Source organism: Bombina bombina, chromosome 1, assembly GCF_027579735.1.
Source record: "Bombina bombina isolate aBomBom1 chromosome 1, aBomBom1.pri, whole genome shotgun sequence".
NCBI lineage: Eukaryota > Metazoa > Chordata > Amphibia > Anura > Bombinatoridae > Bombina > Bombina bombina.
In genome coordinates, this window is record NC_069499.1 from 376,659,588 (window position 1) to 376,676,197 (window position 16,610).

The window sequence follows — 16,610 nt, forward strand, 5'->3', positions numbered from 1 at the left end:
TATATGAATTCATTTTGACAGCTTTTCACCACTAGAGGGTGTTAGTTCATGTGTGCCATATAGATAACACTGTGCTCACGCACATGAAGTTACCTAGGAGTCAGCACTGATTGGCTAAAAAAGCAAGTCTGTCAAAAGAACTGAAATAATGGGTCAGTTTGCAGAGGCTTAGATACAAGGTAATCACAGAGGTAAAAGGTGTATTAATATAACTGTGATGGTTATGCAAAACTAGGGAATGGGTAATAAAGGGATTATCTATCTTTTAAAATAATACAAATTCTGGTGTAGACTGTCACTTTAACTTATTTTGTTTATAATAAATTAGCTCTCGTCAGCAGAAGATAAGCTTGATTTGCTGCTAAGTGAAGCTTATATCCCGGGCAATATCAATATTCATTTAAGTTTGGTGTAGATAAAAGTGTGAGATTAAATCCTAAATTTCATAAAAGTAAGTGTCAGAAAATGTATTGTAAAGCTAGTTAGCCCATCTAGTCTAAGAGGTACATAGAAATACATGTTGTTAATGTTTCTATTGTTAATGATATCCTTTAGTGAACTTTGTGATCTTTGTCAGAAGTGATGACTGGTATTGTTTGTATGTTGTTACAATTAATGAGGAATTTATCACTAAAATCATTGTTTAACATGCTATTAATAAAAGTTATTATTTAATAACGTTGACTTCCAGGATGCATGTTGTAAACAGATTGTGGATGAGTTTAACCCCATTATTCAAGTTAATAGTGATCTCCCCATTATTAACAAACACATAGGTTCCAAATAATAATCAATTTTGTGTTGAAGGCAGAGTAGTGGTAGTATTTTCACTCATGAGTTTAACCAGATTTAGAAACTCTTTTACTTCAGCAATGACCAGAGCCTGTTTTTAAGAAATACTAGTCCCTCAGTTTATAGAATTCCAGGCTAGCTGTAACAGTACAAATGTATTCTTATAATTGTTATTACATTTATTAAAACAATTATCAGTATTTGCTTAGGGAATGGCAATTGCTTTTAACCAATTCACTTGCATGCATGTCCAATTTAAATCGAAGTTTATGAGATCAGGCTATGTCTACGACTATGGATCTTAAAGGGACATGGAACCTATTTTTTTCTTCTATTATTCCGAAAGAGGATACGAATTTAAACAACTTTCCAATTTACTTATAGTATAAATTTAGCTTCATTCTCTTGCAATCCTTTATTGAAGAAGCAGCAATGCACTACTGGGAGCTAGCTGAACACATCAGTAAACCAATGATAAGAGGTATATTGGCAGTTACCAATCAATCAGCTAGCTCCCAGCTCCTAAACCCAGCAAGGTTTTTTTTTTTTTTTCAAAAAAGGATTCCAAGTGAACCAAGCAAATTAGATATAATAAGTAAATTGGAAAGTTGTTTAAAATTAAATTCTCTATCTGAATCTGAATCTCTATCTGAATCATGAAAGAAAATGTTTGGGTTTCATGTCTCTTTAAGTCGAAATGAGTCAGATGTGTGTGTGATGACATTTTTTTTTATTTAGAACCAATAAACACTTATTTTTTGTTTGTTTGTTTTTAACGTAAAGCAGCATATGAGCTTTTGCATATCTTTCTGAGTATTTCGTCACCAGAATCTATTACCCGCAAATGTAAAACTATTACAACTTACTCTGAAATTCCCTTATTTTATGCAAATTGATTTAATTGAATTTTGATTCAATTCTTTACAATTTGAATTTATTCTCTACTGCTTTTCTCTGTCTCCTTTACATACTATAGATTAATGCTGTTTCTGTAGTTGTTTTTGCATATGTTTTGGTTCCTAAACAATGCACCATATTAGTGAACTTAATTTAACAGTTTATAGCTTAAATCCTTCAAGTAATATAGTTGCTGAATTTTACGTAATATACCAAATGATGACTGATAAACAATTAAAAAACGACAAAGGCACTTTCCTTTTCTTTCTTGTCTAACACAACAAATAATATTGTTTACTTGTCTTGCTGCTCTGCTATCCTACCTTTAAATCCTGTGAAATACTATGGTTTAATTCTCATTCCTATGATGTTGATAAAAAATGTTCTACATAAATGCTTAATTTTGCAATATTATGTTTATTTTTACACATTTTAATTCCTCATTTTTAAAATAGAAATAATTTCCCACGTAGTGTAATAAGTACCCCATCGGTAACACATAAATATTAAGAGGTTAAAAAAATAAGGGACAGTTGTGTATATACCAGAATGTGACAAATTGGTTATAGATATATTTTCTGTTTTCACAAAGTTATTTTAAAACCCAATTTTACTGAATGCAAATGCGAACTGTCTCTAGAAATATTTGAACAACAAATATTAAAGAAAGCAATTTAGAGAGGAAACATACACCAAACACTTACATTAAAATAAGATAAGGGAATTAATATTCATGTAAACACATTTCTCTATCTATCTTACACACATACACAGTATTATCAGGCTCATTCCACTGTGCCACGCTTGGGTACAGAACAGTTTGAATGACAAACTTCATAGTGACATATTGTGATATTTTACTGTGGCCCCATATTTAGCACAAGGATTTCCTTACCTGACATCAGGGAAAAACTGAGAAACACTGATTTATGTGATACATTGGATGCTTACTTTAGCTGCATCAGGGGAAAAAGTGAAAGGACAAACACGGAGTACCCCTTGTCAATTCTCCATGTACCCCCAGAGGTTCATGTATCACAGATTGAGAAGTCAAGCGCTACATGTGTAATTCCTAAGATAATGGTGACATACCAACAGAAAAAAACAAAACAAACCCCTTTCTGTTAGTATATTTTTCCAGTGCAGAAGTCTAGTTTCAAAAATATATTTTTTGCTCTAAAATGTAATTATTAAACACATTTGTGAAGGATGCATGAAGGTTCACAAAAGTATCCATAAGTCAAAGTTTACTGTTTAGTTTAAAGTGACATTATTTTTTTTTTTTCTGTACTACACTTATAAGACTTCAAAGTTTATTTCTATTCTATACAGTTTTCTATTTTTTTTCTCTTTTGTTCAATTCACTGTTCAAGGCATTTTTTTTGCATAACTGACAATTAGATGTAACCTACAATATTGATGGAGAATTGGAATGAGTCTAAAATACTAAATAGTATTTTTCACGTTTCTGACTCTTTGTTTAATTTGTTTTTAAACCACATCCACATACTTTAGCCATATCTATAAACAATGCTTTCTAAATGGAACACATTTTATGCTACCTTAAAATATCATGGAAACTAATTTATTTCAAGAGAGTTGAGAGGTAGTAATTCAGTAGAGTGATTATGAAAATATGTAAGAGCCCTATGATAGTGGAGATGAAAATGTAGAGGACACATAGATTGAACTGAAAATTGAAATTTCAAGCATCACTGGTATATTTAATCACTTGAGTATTTTGTGTCCATAAAGACATTGCATAGTCCCTTCTTCTTTTTCCATTACAGCCCTCACATCATAACAAAGCGTTTCTTGTCACTACAGTTCTCCATGCAGAACTGGGTCTGGATGCTTGAGATAGTCTGTAAGTGCATCCAATTGCTCTGCAATCTTGTTAAGATAGATAGCTGCTATGACCAGTAACATTGGTGACTACTGCTGTCAACAACTTTGTCACACTGACTAGGAAAGGCAAGATATCTTACAAGCCACTGTCTGACTAGGAAAGGCAAGATATCTTACAAGCCACTGTCTGACTAGGAAAGGCAAGATATCTTACAAGCCACTGTCTGACTAGGAAAGGCAAGATATCTTACAAGCCACTGTCTGACTAGGAAAGGCAAGATATCTTACAAGCCACTGTCTGACTAGGAAAGGCAAGATATCTTACAAGCCACTGTCTGACTAGGAAAGGCAAGATATCTTACAAGCCACTGTCTGACTAGGAAAGGCAAGATATCTTACAAGCCACTAAGTTTGTTAGCATTTATTATTTTTCACCTAACAGGATCAAAATAGGATCACTGAAATATATAAAAAAAGGAATAATATTTGTCATAGCGCTGTTCTATTTTTTTAATATTATTTGACTACTTTGAAAATAATAAAAAAAAAAATCCTATTCAGAAGTAACTGATGTCATAAGCCAATGTCTACAGGGTAAATGAAAATAAAATCTGTTGATCTAGGCTAGTCTACCAAAGTAACTTTGAAAATCGCAATGAACAGTAAAAAACTGTTATCTCAGAACACAGATGTCATTTAAATTAGTTTTTAGTCCCTTTATACTATGGACTTTATATTTTTATTAGGGAATGATATAGAATACAAATTAAAATAGATCCACTTGAAATGTACAGTATTTTCATTGATATATAACACAAAACTTACTAAAAGAAAACTTAAAGGGACACTGTACCCAAAATGTTTCTTTCGTGATTCAGATTGAGCATGAAATTTTAAGCAACTTTTTAATTTACTCCTATTATTAAATTTTCTTCATTCTCTTGGTATCTTTATTTGAAATGCAAGAATGTAAGTTTAGATGCCGGCCCATTTTTGGTGAACAACCTGGGTTGTCCTTGCTGATTGGTGGATAAATTCATCCACCAATAAAAAAGTGCTGTCCAGAGTACTAAAACCAAAAAAAAAGCTTAGATGCCTTCTTTTTCAAATAATGATAGCAAGAGAACGAAGAAAAATTGATAATAGGAGTAAATTAGAAAGTTGCTTAAAATTGCATGCTCTACCTGAATCACGCAAAAAAAAAATTTTGGGTTCAGTGTCCCTTTAAGTAGTAGTAGTGAGCAAGTGGAAACATTTTCTTTATTAATTTCAAATGGGATTATACAGAGCAGACTAATTTTAGGATCATAGCAGCTGATTTTAAAAGTAGATTTTCAGAAATCCTACATCTTTGCTATGGTTTTCAAAAATGTCTTGAATTCCACCAACAGGCAGTAAATTTATATTTCATTTTTTCTATTCAAAGATAACTGTTGAATTGAAGTGACAATGTTCTCTCAGCCAGGGAAGGCATAAGACCAAGCTTCTTAATGTAGCTCTGAACACACATTTGCAAATCACAACTTTATATTTGTGTTGCAGATCTTTGGTCATTTGTTTATTAGTTAAAGGCATGTTTTGCTTTTTTTTTTTTACATACAGTACATGCTAAAATAAATGCATGTCTACTAGTTAGCTACAGTATGTGATTTCATTATAAAATGGGCAAGTAATATTATTCAATAGGCTGCATATGCAGCCCTCACTGTCCATGTACAAAGCAGCGCGGGCTGCTCCGGAGCCCTTTTCAGGGCAGGTTCGCACATGCAAGCCTGCTTCCCGCAATGTAAGAAGCAACGGTTATTAGACCACTGCTTCTTACATTCTTTGGCGAAGAGAAATCACAGAGAGCTTGCTCACTCTCAGTGATTGACAGTCCTTTCTCTCACACTACTGGTTGCGCGAGTGAAGGGGCACTTATACACAAACACATATGAACACACAAATAAACATATACACCCACACATATACAAAACATACACTCACATGCATACATGCACACACTCAATTGCACATATACACATGCACACAATTACACACCCACATAATCATGCAAACACTCACACACATATATACTCATGCAAACACTCACACATACATATATATACACACACACATAGACACACACTATACAGTGTTGGTTTAAGATATTGGGGTCTCTGTGTACAGGATTAAATGATGTCCCCAGTTCTCCATCCTCTACGTTTTAAACGCAACCACAGTCTAGAGTCTAAAAGAGATCATGAGTCATGATCATACCTAGTTAATGGATAATTTATCTTTAAAAACACTATAATCTCTCCCTATGGCCCAGATATTCAAAACATTGACAGAACGGAGAGAAAGTGCCTGCTTGGGTTTGCCACACTTGCAGTCTGTTGGTCTGTTGATATAATCCAAAAAAGTGGACTGACCCACGAAGTGCTGACTAGTGGAGATGTGTCTCCCATAGGATATAATAGGGATTGCGGTTTCTGCAAAACTCTGCCATCATCGCCACTCCTCTGCACTAACAGCGGAGGAGGCCTGTATTCGAAGTGTTCCTACACAGCACAGACAGTGCGTTCACTGCAATAAAAAACTGTTTCTGTGAAGGAACACTTCAAATAATACATATCTAACCTAACTGTAACTAAAGTTACACTACCTGCCTCACACTGGAAAATCTCGCAACTGACATAGTGGTGAGAAAAATATGTCTGAAGCCCTATAACTAACTTGCAATTTATACTTTTCTGCTACTGACTTTGATAACATAAATATATATTTAAAATGATATATTTACCTTTAGAATAATAAAAAGAACACCAAAACAAGCAGTTTAAATTCTATAAAGTAATTAAAAAATATGCACTATACAAGAAAATGCATGTCATTTAAAAATTGTAAATAAATTTCATGCTACTCTAAACTATTAACCCCTTACTCACCCTAACCCACAGTGCAACCTAACCCGCTACACTAATAACCACTAATCTGCCATTACCTAATAACCTAACTACACCCTAACCTATTAACCCATATACTGCCAATATCTCAAGATCCCTAACGTAACCTAACACCCCTATGTTACGTAAAATAAAAAAAATAAAAAACAATTACAGAAAATAAAAAATCCTAAAACTAAATTTTCCTTAAAACAAGCCCATCCCAAAATGCAAAACTCTATATTAACACTAAAACCTGCTCTAAAAATTGCCCTGAAAAAGGCATCTTGTAGGGCATTGCTTAAAGTGATTTAGCTATTTTACTTTTCAAAAAAAAAATCCATATTCTAAAACCAAAGTAACCCCCCACCCCCAAATAAAAAGCCTAACTTAAAAAGCCTAAACAAAAAATTGCACTGATATTGGTATTTGGTAGGACATTGACCTAAAGTGATCATAGCTCCCACAGAATAGGGAGTTTATTGCGGTGGGTATTGGCTGTTTAGGGGTTCTTCGTTATGTTTATTGAGTTTAGTGATCTATATTGAGTTTAGTGATCCTTAGGGATCCTTTTATTTTACATCACCAATGTTGGTGCCAATGCTGCTTGGAAGATTTTGCCAGCATTGCCACCCATTGAGATGTATAGTAAACCTACTCTCATCGATGCTGCCTTTAAACAATGACGTCAGCAACTTGTAATATTTCACCGGCTTTCTCAACATCACGTCAGATCCCTTTTGAAAATATTATATATATATATATTATACTATGTATCACTCCTGGGTATACTGATCTATGTCTTCGGCAGTGCTGCACCATACTTTTAACCTTAATAGTAAACCAACGGTGTTTACCTCTACAGAATGAAGTGTGAGGTGAAGAACAGATTCATTAGAGAAGATTTTAAAATAAATCTGTGAAAGTAGCTTTAAACACAAGTTAAGAAATAGCTTTCTGCTTCTAAAGAAACAATGGTCACATGTTTAAATTATTTGCCACCTATGAAATAGCAAAATTAAATAATTCTAGACTAACTCTTCTGAGATGATTGACAAGAGCATTAGAAGGAGCAGCAGAAGCAAATACTTGTGTATTAATAAATACAGACAGCACATTACGCCTCACTATCCCTGATTATGGGCAGACAGATAATTTGGGGCCTATGTATTTTCTGGGGTCAAAATGGTACATTGTTACCAGCATAATTATAAATAATAGCTGTTGAGGTGGAAGCTTTCATGGAAGGAGTGCAACACAGAATCACAAATAGTTAAGTACAAGTTTTTTTTAATATTGATTCATTTATTTTGAAATCATATGATATTTTAATAATAACACAGCTACTCACTCAGTTAAATAATTACAAGATGACAGCCATTATGAGGCCCAAGGGGTTAAATTAAAGCTGTAAAATTCTTTTGTAGTAGTGATTTAACCTATTGTTCACTGTAGACTGACTTGTTGTGAAAAGGATTTACCTATTTTAATTAACATAAATACAGTTAAACCATTCTTAATTGATTTGTAGGCGGTAACAACCATTGTAATACTATGTCACAAAAGTATATCCTGCTTTAGAATAAAAAGGAAAAAAAAAGTGTTTCTGATATATGTCTAGAAACAAGCAAACATATTTATAAAGCACTGCCAGTATATGCACAAATGTATAATATAGGCAACAAGTGGTTACTTTGTACTGTTATTTCTAAGATAAAGTGTCTTTTTTTTTTTTTAAATCCTTCTATCCTCGAAAAAAAATCCTTCTTCCTCGTTCCTTTCAAACCTCATGCTCTCTCTTCCCAAACACCACCCTGCCTCATGCATCAGACTTAAAGGGACACTTCCCATTAAATATGTTTTATAAGCATGGTATTGAAGTTATTTCCCACCTCTCTCTAATCATGGGTGCCTGCCTGTTGAAATTGAGCATTCACTGCATTTCAGTGCTGAAGTGGTTTCACATGTGCTGCAAATCTCCTTCAGATACCTGAAATAGCTTGAAAAAAACAAAATAGCACCACCCATAATTAGAGGGAGGTGCATGAAATGTATTTAGTGTCTAATGCCATTTTAAAGTATCAGAAATCATGTGTTAAATGTCATACATCAGGAGTTAGATATCAAGAGTCAGGTATCAGACATCAGTTGTCAGGCATTAGGCATCTAGTTTCAGGAGTCAGGCTGACAGGTGTACTCTAGTGGGGAAACCATGGCAACTACACAATAGTATTGTGTGATTCCATTTTAGTGCTTTATCATTGAAAGCTTCTCTGCATTTTTGTAACTTTAATCCCTTCTTACCACTTCCCATGAGAAGTAGCAGAGTAACAAAACATTGTATGCAAATCTTCCTTGGCATTAGAATAGATGGTACATATAGAAAATCAACACCTTCAGATAACCTTCAGTGTTTCCCCCACTAGTGTGCCTTTGGCAATACTGATTATGTATTACGTGTAGACCCCACTCTAGGGAAACATTTCTCTCAGTCATGAAAAAGCTTCCAAATGACTTGTTTGAGCTTCTATTTTATTAAAAATTCAAAATGTAAATTTGAATACCACCTTCCAAGGAACTGCAGTATTTTTTCTAATTTGGGGTCACACATTTTAAATTCCCATTTAGTGAGAGCAAAAACCAGGAACTTCTTTGACAATATTGTATTTTTGCTATTTAATACATATATTGGGCATACAACTTTCATCTATTTTTTAAACAAAAAATAGATCAATACATTACAGTAATATTACATGTTCCATAGGTGATAAATGATACAGTACATTTCTGACAGTTGTCATATGTCATTCTGAAAATTTTAAAATTGTCTTTTCTTAAGAATTGTCACTCGAAAACTTGAAAATGTTGAAATGTCAGTAAAACATAATTCAGATATAAAGATATGTCAAGTAAGTAATGACATTCCCTATGTGGCATGAAAATACTGCTAGCTCTTTCTATACAGTGATAACATTTCAGCAAAATATTTAATGTAACTAAAATAGCCTACAAGTAAAATGTGCAATTAAAAAAAAATTATGTCAATAATGAGTGAACATGTGCAACACATTTTAAGGTATATTTGCTAAGTAAAATATATAAATAAATGTATATATTTTCACAATTATCCTTTCAATAGTTTCTACGGAGAGCACTAGCTCATAAATTGAGAACATTTATCTGCAGCTAGGGAATCTGTCCTCCTGCATCCATGGTGAGCAGTCTCCACCACCAACATTTATCATTGCACAAGCCATAGCTTCAGCTGCTGTGCTCCCTGCTGTCAAGCAACCTATTGTATGAGAGCAGGACATGTCAATCATCCTAGATGAATGAGTCTGGGATGTTTAAAATGCTGCTTTTTAACTTGTGGCTCCAAAACTGCATCTGCAGCTTCATGAATGGAGCCCTTAGAAACCAACTCCATATTTTGAATAACAAAAAAAAGCAATAAACGTGTTGTGAAATATGAAAATGAACTCAATCCTAGTATATGTTTGCTAAACGGTTTACAGTATATCTGAGATAATTTTAATTGATATCTATGGAACCTTTTTGACAGCACATTGGGACACAACTTACTTGAAGAGAAGGAAAGGTCATAACTTAAATGTGCATGGGTGCATTTTAGTTTTGAATATTTTATGCTTTGAATAATATGCTTTAATTAGCAAAAAATGCTTCTAGTGAAAGTTATTACTGTTTAACAGCAGCATAGGCACATAAGCTGTGAGTGCGCCATACATCAGCATTCAAGTGCCACACAAAGCCTTCACTGATGCATTATACACCTCTGACAGCAATCTGAGCAGGTATGATGGACCTTCCTTTTGCGCAGTAGCACAGACATGAAAGAATAGAAAAGGGCATTTACCAAATATTTGCCATAAAGTTGGAAGCAACCAATAATCTAAAATATCTTTATATCCTGTAGAATTAAGATAGCCATTCACTGGAAATAAGGGCATAGCCTAAACCCTTAAAAGCAGTCCCAGACCATTATCTCTCCTCCACTAAAATTCTGAGTAGGCACTATGCATTCCAGTTGGTAGCGTTCTCCTGGCATCTGCCACATACAGATTTTTCCATCCGCCTGCCAGATAGTAAAGCGTGATTCCTCACTTTAGAGCACATGTTTCTACTGCTCTATAGTCATGAAGTATTGTTCTTCATACCACTCCTGCTGACGCTTGGCATTGCATATGTTGATATGAGGTTTGTGTGCAGCTGCTCAGCCATGCAAACCCATTTGACGAGGCTACTTCTACACAGTTGTTGTGCTACTGTTGCTTCTAGAGGCAGTCTGTATAAGTGATACAACAGATGATAGGTGCTTTTTATGCGCTATGAGGTTCAGCACTCAGATGAGATGCTTCTGCTCCTAGATGCTTCCAGCTCACAATAATAGGGCTTCTCTTACAGATGACCAGGGCAGATCTAGTGGGGCAGAAATTTCACAAACTAACTTGTAGTAAAGGTGGCATCCTATGATAGTGCCACATTTAACATCACTGAGCTCTTCAATATGACCCATTGTACTGCAAATATGTATTCATGGAAATGTTTTGGGATTTATGCAACTGTTAGCAATGGATGTGGCTGAAATACCTAAACTCAATAATTAGGAGGTGTGGTCCATGTACTTTAGGTCATATAGTTTAACTAACTAAGGGAAGTATAGCACAAAAAATGCTTCTGTTTAAAACTGAAGTGCATTAATGTACATTTCAATTTTAAACTTTTGTTCATTTTAAACAAATATGAAGCAAAGAATCTGGTAAAAGCCAGTAATCATGGTAAAAGCCAGTAACTTATTATCAAGTCTCTGTTTTGATTGTTAGAATTTATTTCAGATTTTCTTCCGAGTCAAGTACTAACATATTTTTGCTTGACAATCATGATTTTAAATGTAGTTTTAATATCAAGCCACTTCAGATAGAAAGACAGGCAGATAGATAGATAGATATAGATAAATAAATAGATGATAATAGATGATAGATAGATAGATGATAGATAGATAGATATATAGATGATAGATAGATAGATAGATAGATAGATAGATAGAAACACTCTAGGGCAGGTTTACTCAGTACTACTTGATGTTAAGATCTAGATCACTTTGTATGCTTATATTTGGTTTTTAAGTCACTTATATTGATTAAGAAAGTGGTATAATTCCTGGAACTCTAAATTGCAATTAGCTTAATATGTATGTTCTTGTCATGATACTTCAGTGTTGATACTCACAAGCATCATTTTGTTGAAACAATCAGGGATCAATGTAAACAATATAACCCCATTTAAAGCATTAATAAAAGAAAATATGTGTTTGCTTTTGGAATAATATCATTGTCCACCATTTTCTCTACTACTATTTTTCTTGTTTGTTTTGAGAATGTGATATATATCTATGCTAGATTAAAGCTGCTTTTTTATCATAATATAAGGCTTGTGGCTATAACCCACATTCAAACTATCACAGAGGACACCTTTCTCTTTAAATAAGGAAAAGTGTATGAAAAGAATCACTTAGATAATTCCACCTTATTACGTCCACTGACAAATGTGAATTAAAACTGTATGTTACTGCAGAATTATATATTTATTAAGATTAACATAAAGCAGTAAAATATTTGGCAAATCTTGATATATGTATAATGTTACTACTTTATCCAATTAATAAATGAAAGCATTAATAGAAATAATATTTTATTATTATTAGTAGTATTGTTATTATTATTATTATTATTATTATTAATAATAATAATTAATGTTATTATTAGTGTTATTGTTATTAATAATAATAATAATAATATAACATTTCTATGACTGTAAACAACAAAGGCATGAAAATAAAGTATTTCAGATCTACAGAAAAACTGGGCCAATAAAAGCATTGTCAAATTTATTATGGGATATAAATGCTATGGCTTTCGATAGGATTTTATAATCTTATAAATCTACTTTATTTTCTTCCTAAGTTTTGCATTCAGAAGGCAAATATACAGTTTGCTATATCTGTTTATGCAGAAAACTAAATATGTCTGCAGCATGGTTTTGGTATCGAAGCAATTAGTAAACAAAATTGACACCAATATAAGCTATAGCAATTGTTTTTTAAAGTTTTACTAATGCTATGAAATATGCTAATTCCATGCAAGCCTATTCTAACCATTATTATTCAGTTGTTTAAAACATTTGAGTATATATTTGAAACAAGGAGAAAGTTAATTGAATTTGAAATACACTATAGCTGATTATGACTTCAGTTAAAGTCAATGAAAGTAAACTAAAGCCTGAGTACAAATTGTTATGGCATAATAAAACTATGGACCCTGTTTGAAATGTTTCCCAAGATATACATCATACAAACAAGAACTGAAAAATATATAATATTAGAACATACGATCATGTTCGTGCATGATTCGGGTGTTTTTATTTTTTCCTCTTTTTTTCTCTATTGACTTCTATGGGGAAATAGGTTATCACTTTCTAATCACCGTCGAACAGTCTAATTGCGCTAGAAGTAAGCTGTTTGTGCTCATCGGGTTAGCGTGAGAGTGCTAACTATTTACTTTTGACTCATTATACCAGCAAAATCTGACAAGCACAAAAAGTTTACTTTTAGCGCAATTAACGCTCTAGCCGAAGCGCAAAATACTGCCCCTCTTGTAAGCTGGTCCTAAAATGGTTTGAGCTTGAAGGTAAATAAATTCTCCTGATATGAATAGGTTCCTGCAAATATCAACCAATACATGTGCAGCTTGTAGTAATTTCAGGGTTCTGCATTCCAGGGAATGCACTCTAGTCTCTCGAGGGGGGGGGGGGGGGGTAAAAACACTTCAGTTTTCAAAGTTAAAGGGACATAAAACAGTATGAACTAACATATGTTTCTAAATAAATAATGTGGCCAATGCTTACCTGGAAAATGGTTTCTTTTTTAATTCATGCATAGTATTGTTTGCAGCAAGCTCCCCCCTGGACATTTCCATATATGGAAGGTGCTATACAGGCCATAGCTATGGCAGAATGCACTCATGCACATGCACGGTAAGGGGCACAGTCACATGAAACCTGACTAAAGTAGTGCACAGTATAATGCTGAAGCTTTCAGAAAGCTTGTGACATTATCCCCATAGAAACAAGCTAGCCTCTTGGCAACAAACAATAGCAGTATCTGATGTCTTGCATAGGTAATTATCCTCATGTGCACACTTTGTTACATGACACTAATAAGGGGGTGGAGCAAGCTTCATTTGGGAACTCTAAAGTGTAAGTAATTTTGCAGATTTTTGGAAAATGTATTAAAATACATATAAACTTTTTTTTTTTACACTTTTTTACACACTGTTTTATCTGAGTCGACCCTTTTAGAATATGCGCATAACTTAAAATGTTTTATGGCACTTTAAATTACAGAAAAAGGAAACAAAATAAATAAAATGTATTGCAAACACTAGCTATGCATAATTAAAGATTTTATGGAAAACTAAATTCTGAGTTTAATGTCCCTTTAAAACGATATGCAAATAGAAAAAAAACATATGGGGCTAGGTTACAAATGGAACACAATCAACATTGCAGGGTGCATTATGTTTTGAATGACCTCACACAAAGAATAAGGTAGAATCTGGTATTACAAGTGAATGGTTAAACATTTTAACCTGCCCTATATTTTTAATTTATAAAGTAAAGAGCTCTGTTACCATGTTCTTTGCCCACTTATTACAAGTGGCTTGAACACAATCCAAATTACTGCTGTAAAATATAGGGCTTTTTAAGGAGCAGAAGTAAACCAATATTATCAATAGTATAGCTCAAGACTACATGAATAACTCTACTATATGTGCTCCATCAGCATAGTGCACCCTTGGCTCAGCGCACCATAGCATTAATGAAACAATAAACACCTCAAGCTATTAATATACATTGTTTAATTACATGTTGTAAAAATATGTGCAATATACTTTAATTAATTATTTTATTCTCTTTCCGATAATTTAATTCTAAATATTGTGGGCTTCCCAATTCATGTTAAAAGTGAAAGGGCAGACATAGCTATTAATCTCAGGTTAATCTTTGAGTTGAGTACATCATTCAAGCAATGATTTATTTAGTGTTTGATGTCCCTTTAATTGACATCAATTTTGCTGAGCACCCCTAGAAGTCTATTATGTGATGCATTTAGTGCACCCACATGCTATCTGACATTCAGAATTTAGCACATCCTAGTATATCCCTTGAGCAATAAAAAAATTACTTTGATTTGTAATATGAGTGTAAAAATAGATCTGCTATGTATTGTGCTTTAGCATGATTTACATATGCATTCCACATGTAAGCTTTAGTTGTTGTTGTTTTTTCTACCATAAATATACAATTCTATTACTGTAACATGTAATAATTATATTAACAGCAGATACATGGTCATTATTTCTTAAATATAAAATGTAATTTATTTAACAACACAAACTACTCTATTAATGCATTCATGTTTATATATCACAGACTACACTATTACAAACTACTATATTAATGCATTTATGTTTATTCTAGATTTTAAGTTCCCACGGGAATAGGGCCCTTAATCCCTCCTGTATGTGTTTGTAAATTTTGTCCTGTCTCTTACAAGTCTTGTATTGTTTTATTTAAATGAATTGTATTCATGGTCAGCGCTGCAGAATATGTTGGCGCTTCATAAATAAAGTATAATAATAATAATAATGTTTATAAATCAAAAACGTGTAACTGTGGCCATGAACAACCTAAAATAAGATTTGTTCATTTAATTTGACCAGTCTTTACCAATTACTTGGATTGCTAAAAAATTAAATGACTCCTCTAGATAGGAATCCCTCAAGTTGTCATTTCTTGGGAAAGGTTGCTTCAACACAACTGGAAATGGTGCTGTCAACCAACAACTTTAATGACCCATTACAGTCAAGCTTTAGAAGGCCACGTTTAGTTTTGAATGACGGGTTCATAGCAAAAGGCAAGAATTGGTGCACAGCTGCAATTTTTCTTCACCTCCCTGCAAAATATGTCATAAGGTGCCAAGAAATACTAATTGAGCAACTGAAAGAATTATGTGATTTCAGGGGTACAATTCTTAAACATCATTCATATAAAATATGAGTCACATAATACTAACCTTGTTTTTGCATGCGCCTAGGATGAGCCAATAACTTAACTGATGTAATAACATAGTTTCAAATTGAAAACATATTAAGTATGAAGTATCCTATATTATAAAAGACAAGAGTTTGTCTGAAGCCGTCATGCGCAGTTCAGACAAACACTTGGCGTTAGACAGCAGCTGATCGCACGCGCACCCACCCGACGAAACCAGCAGCGCGAGGACCGGGCAAAGAGCACAGCTGCTCGCACGCGCACCCCTGCAACCGGCAGCGCGAGGAGAGAGAGAGAGAGAGAGAGGGGGAATGAGAGACAGAGGGGGAGGGAGAGAGAGACAGAGGGGAGAAAGAGAGAGAGACAGAGGGGAGAGAGAGACAGAGGGGGAATGAGAGACAGAGGGGGAGGGAGAGAGAGACAGAGGGGAGAAATAGAGAGAGACAGAGGGGAGAGAGAGACAGAGGGGGAGGGAGAGAGAGACAGAGGGGAGGGAGAGAGAGACAGAGGGGAGGGATAGAGAGACAGAGGGGAGAGAGAGAGAGAGACAGAGGGGGAGGGAGAGAGAGACAGAGGGGAGAGAGAGAGAGAGAGACAGAGGGGAGAAAGAGAGAGAGACAGAGGGGAGAAAGAGAGATAAAAAAACCAGAGGGGGAGGGAGAGAGAGAGAGACAGAGGGGGAGGGAGAGAGAGAGACAGAGGGGAGAGAGAGAAAGACAGAGAGGAGAGAGAGACAGAGGGGGAATGAGAGACAGAGGGGGAGGGAGAGAGAGAGACAGAGGGGAGAGAGAAAAAGACAGAGGGGAGAGAGAGACAGAGGGGGAATGAGAGACAGAGGGAGAGAGAGACAGAGGGGAGAAAGAGAGAGACAGAGGGGAGGGATAGAGAAAAAGAGGGGAGGGATAGAGAGACAGAGGGGGAGGGAGATAGAGACAGAGGGGGAGGGAGGGAGAGAGAGACAGAGGGGGAGGGAGAGAGAGACAGAGGGGGGAGGGAGAGAGAGACAGAGGGGAGAGA

General features: G+C 34.6%; 1 protein-coding gene across 1 annotated transcript in view; it reads right to left on the reverse strand.

The window, feature by feature from the left end:
* Nucleotides 1–16,610, reverse strand: part of LRP1B (LDL receptor related protein 1B) — a 2,715,774-nt gene that overhangs the window by 1,125,630 nt on the left and 1,573,534 nt on the right. The window lies entirely within an intron of this gene.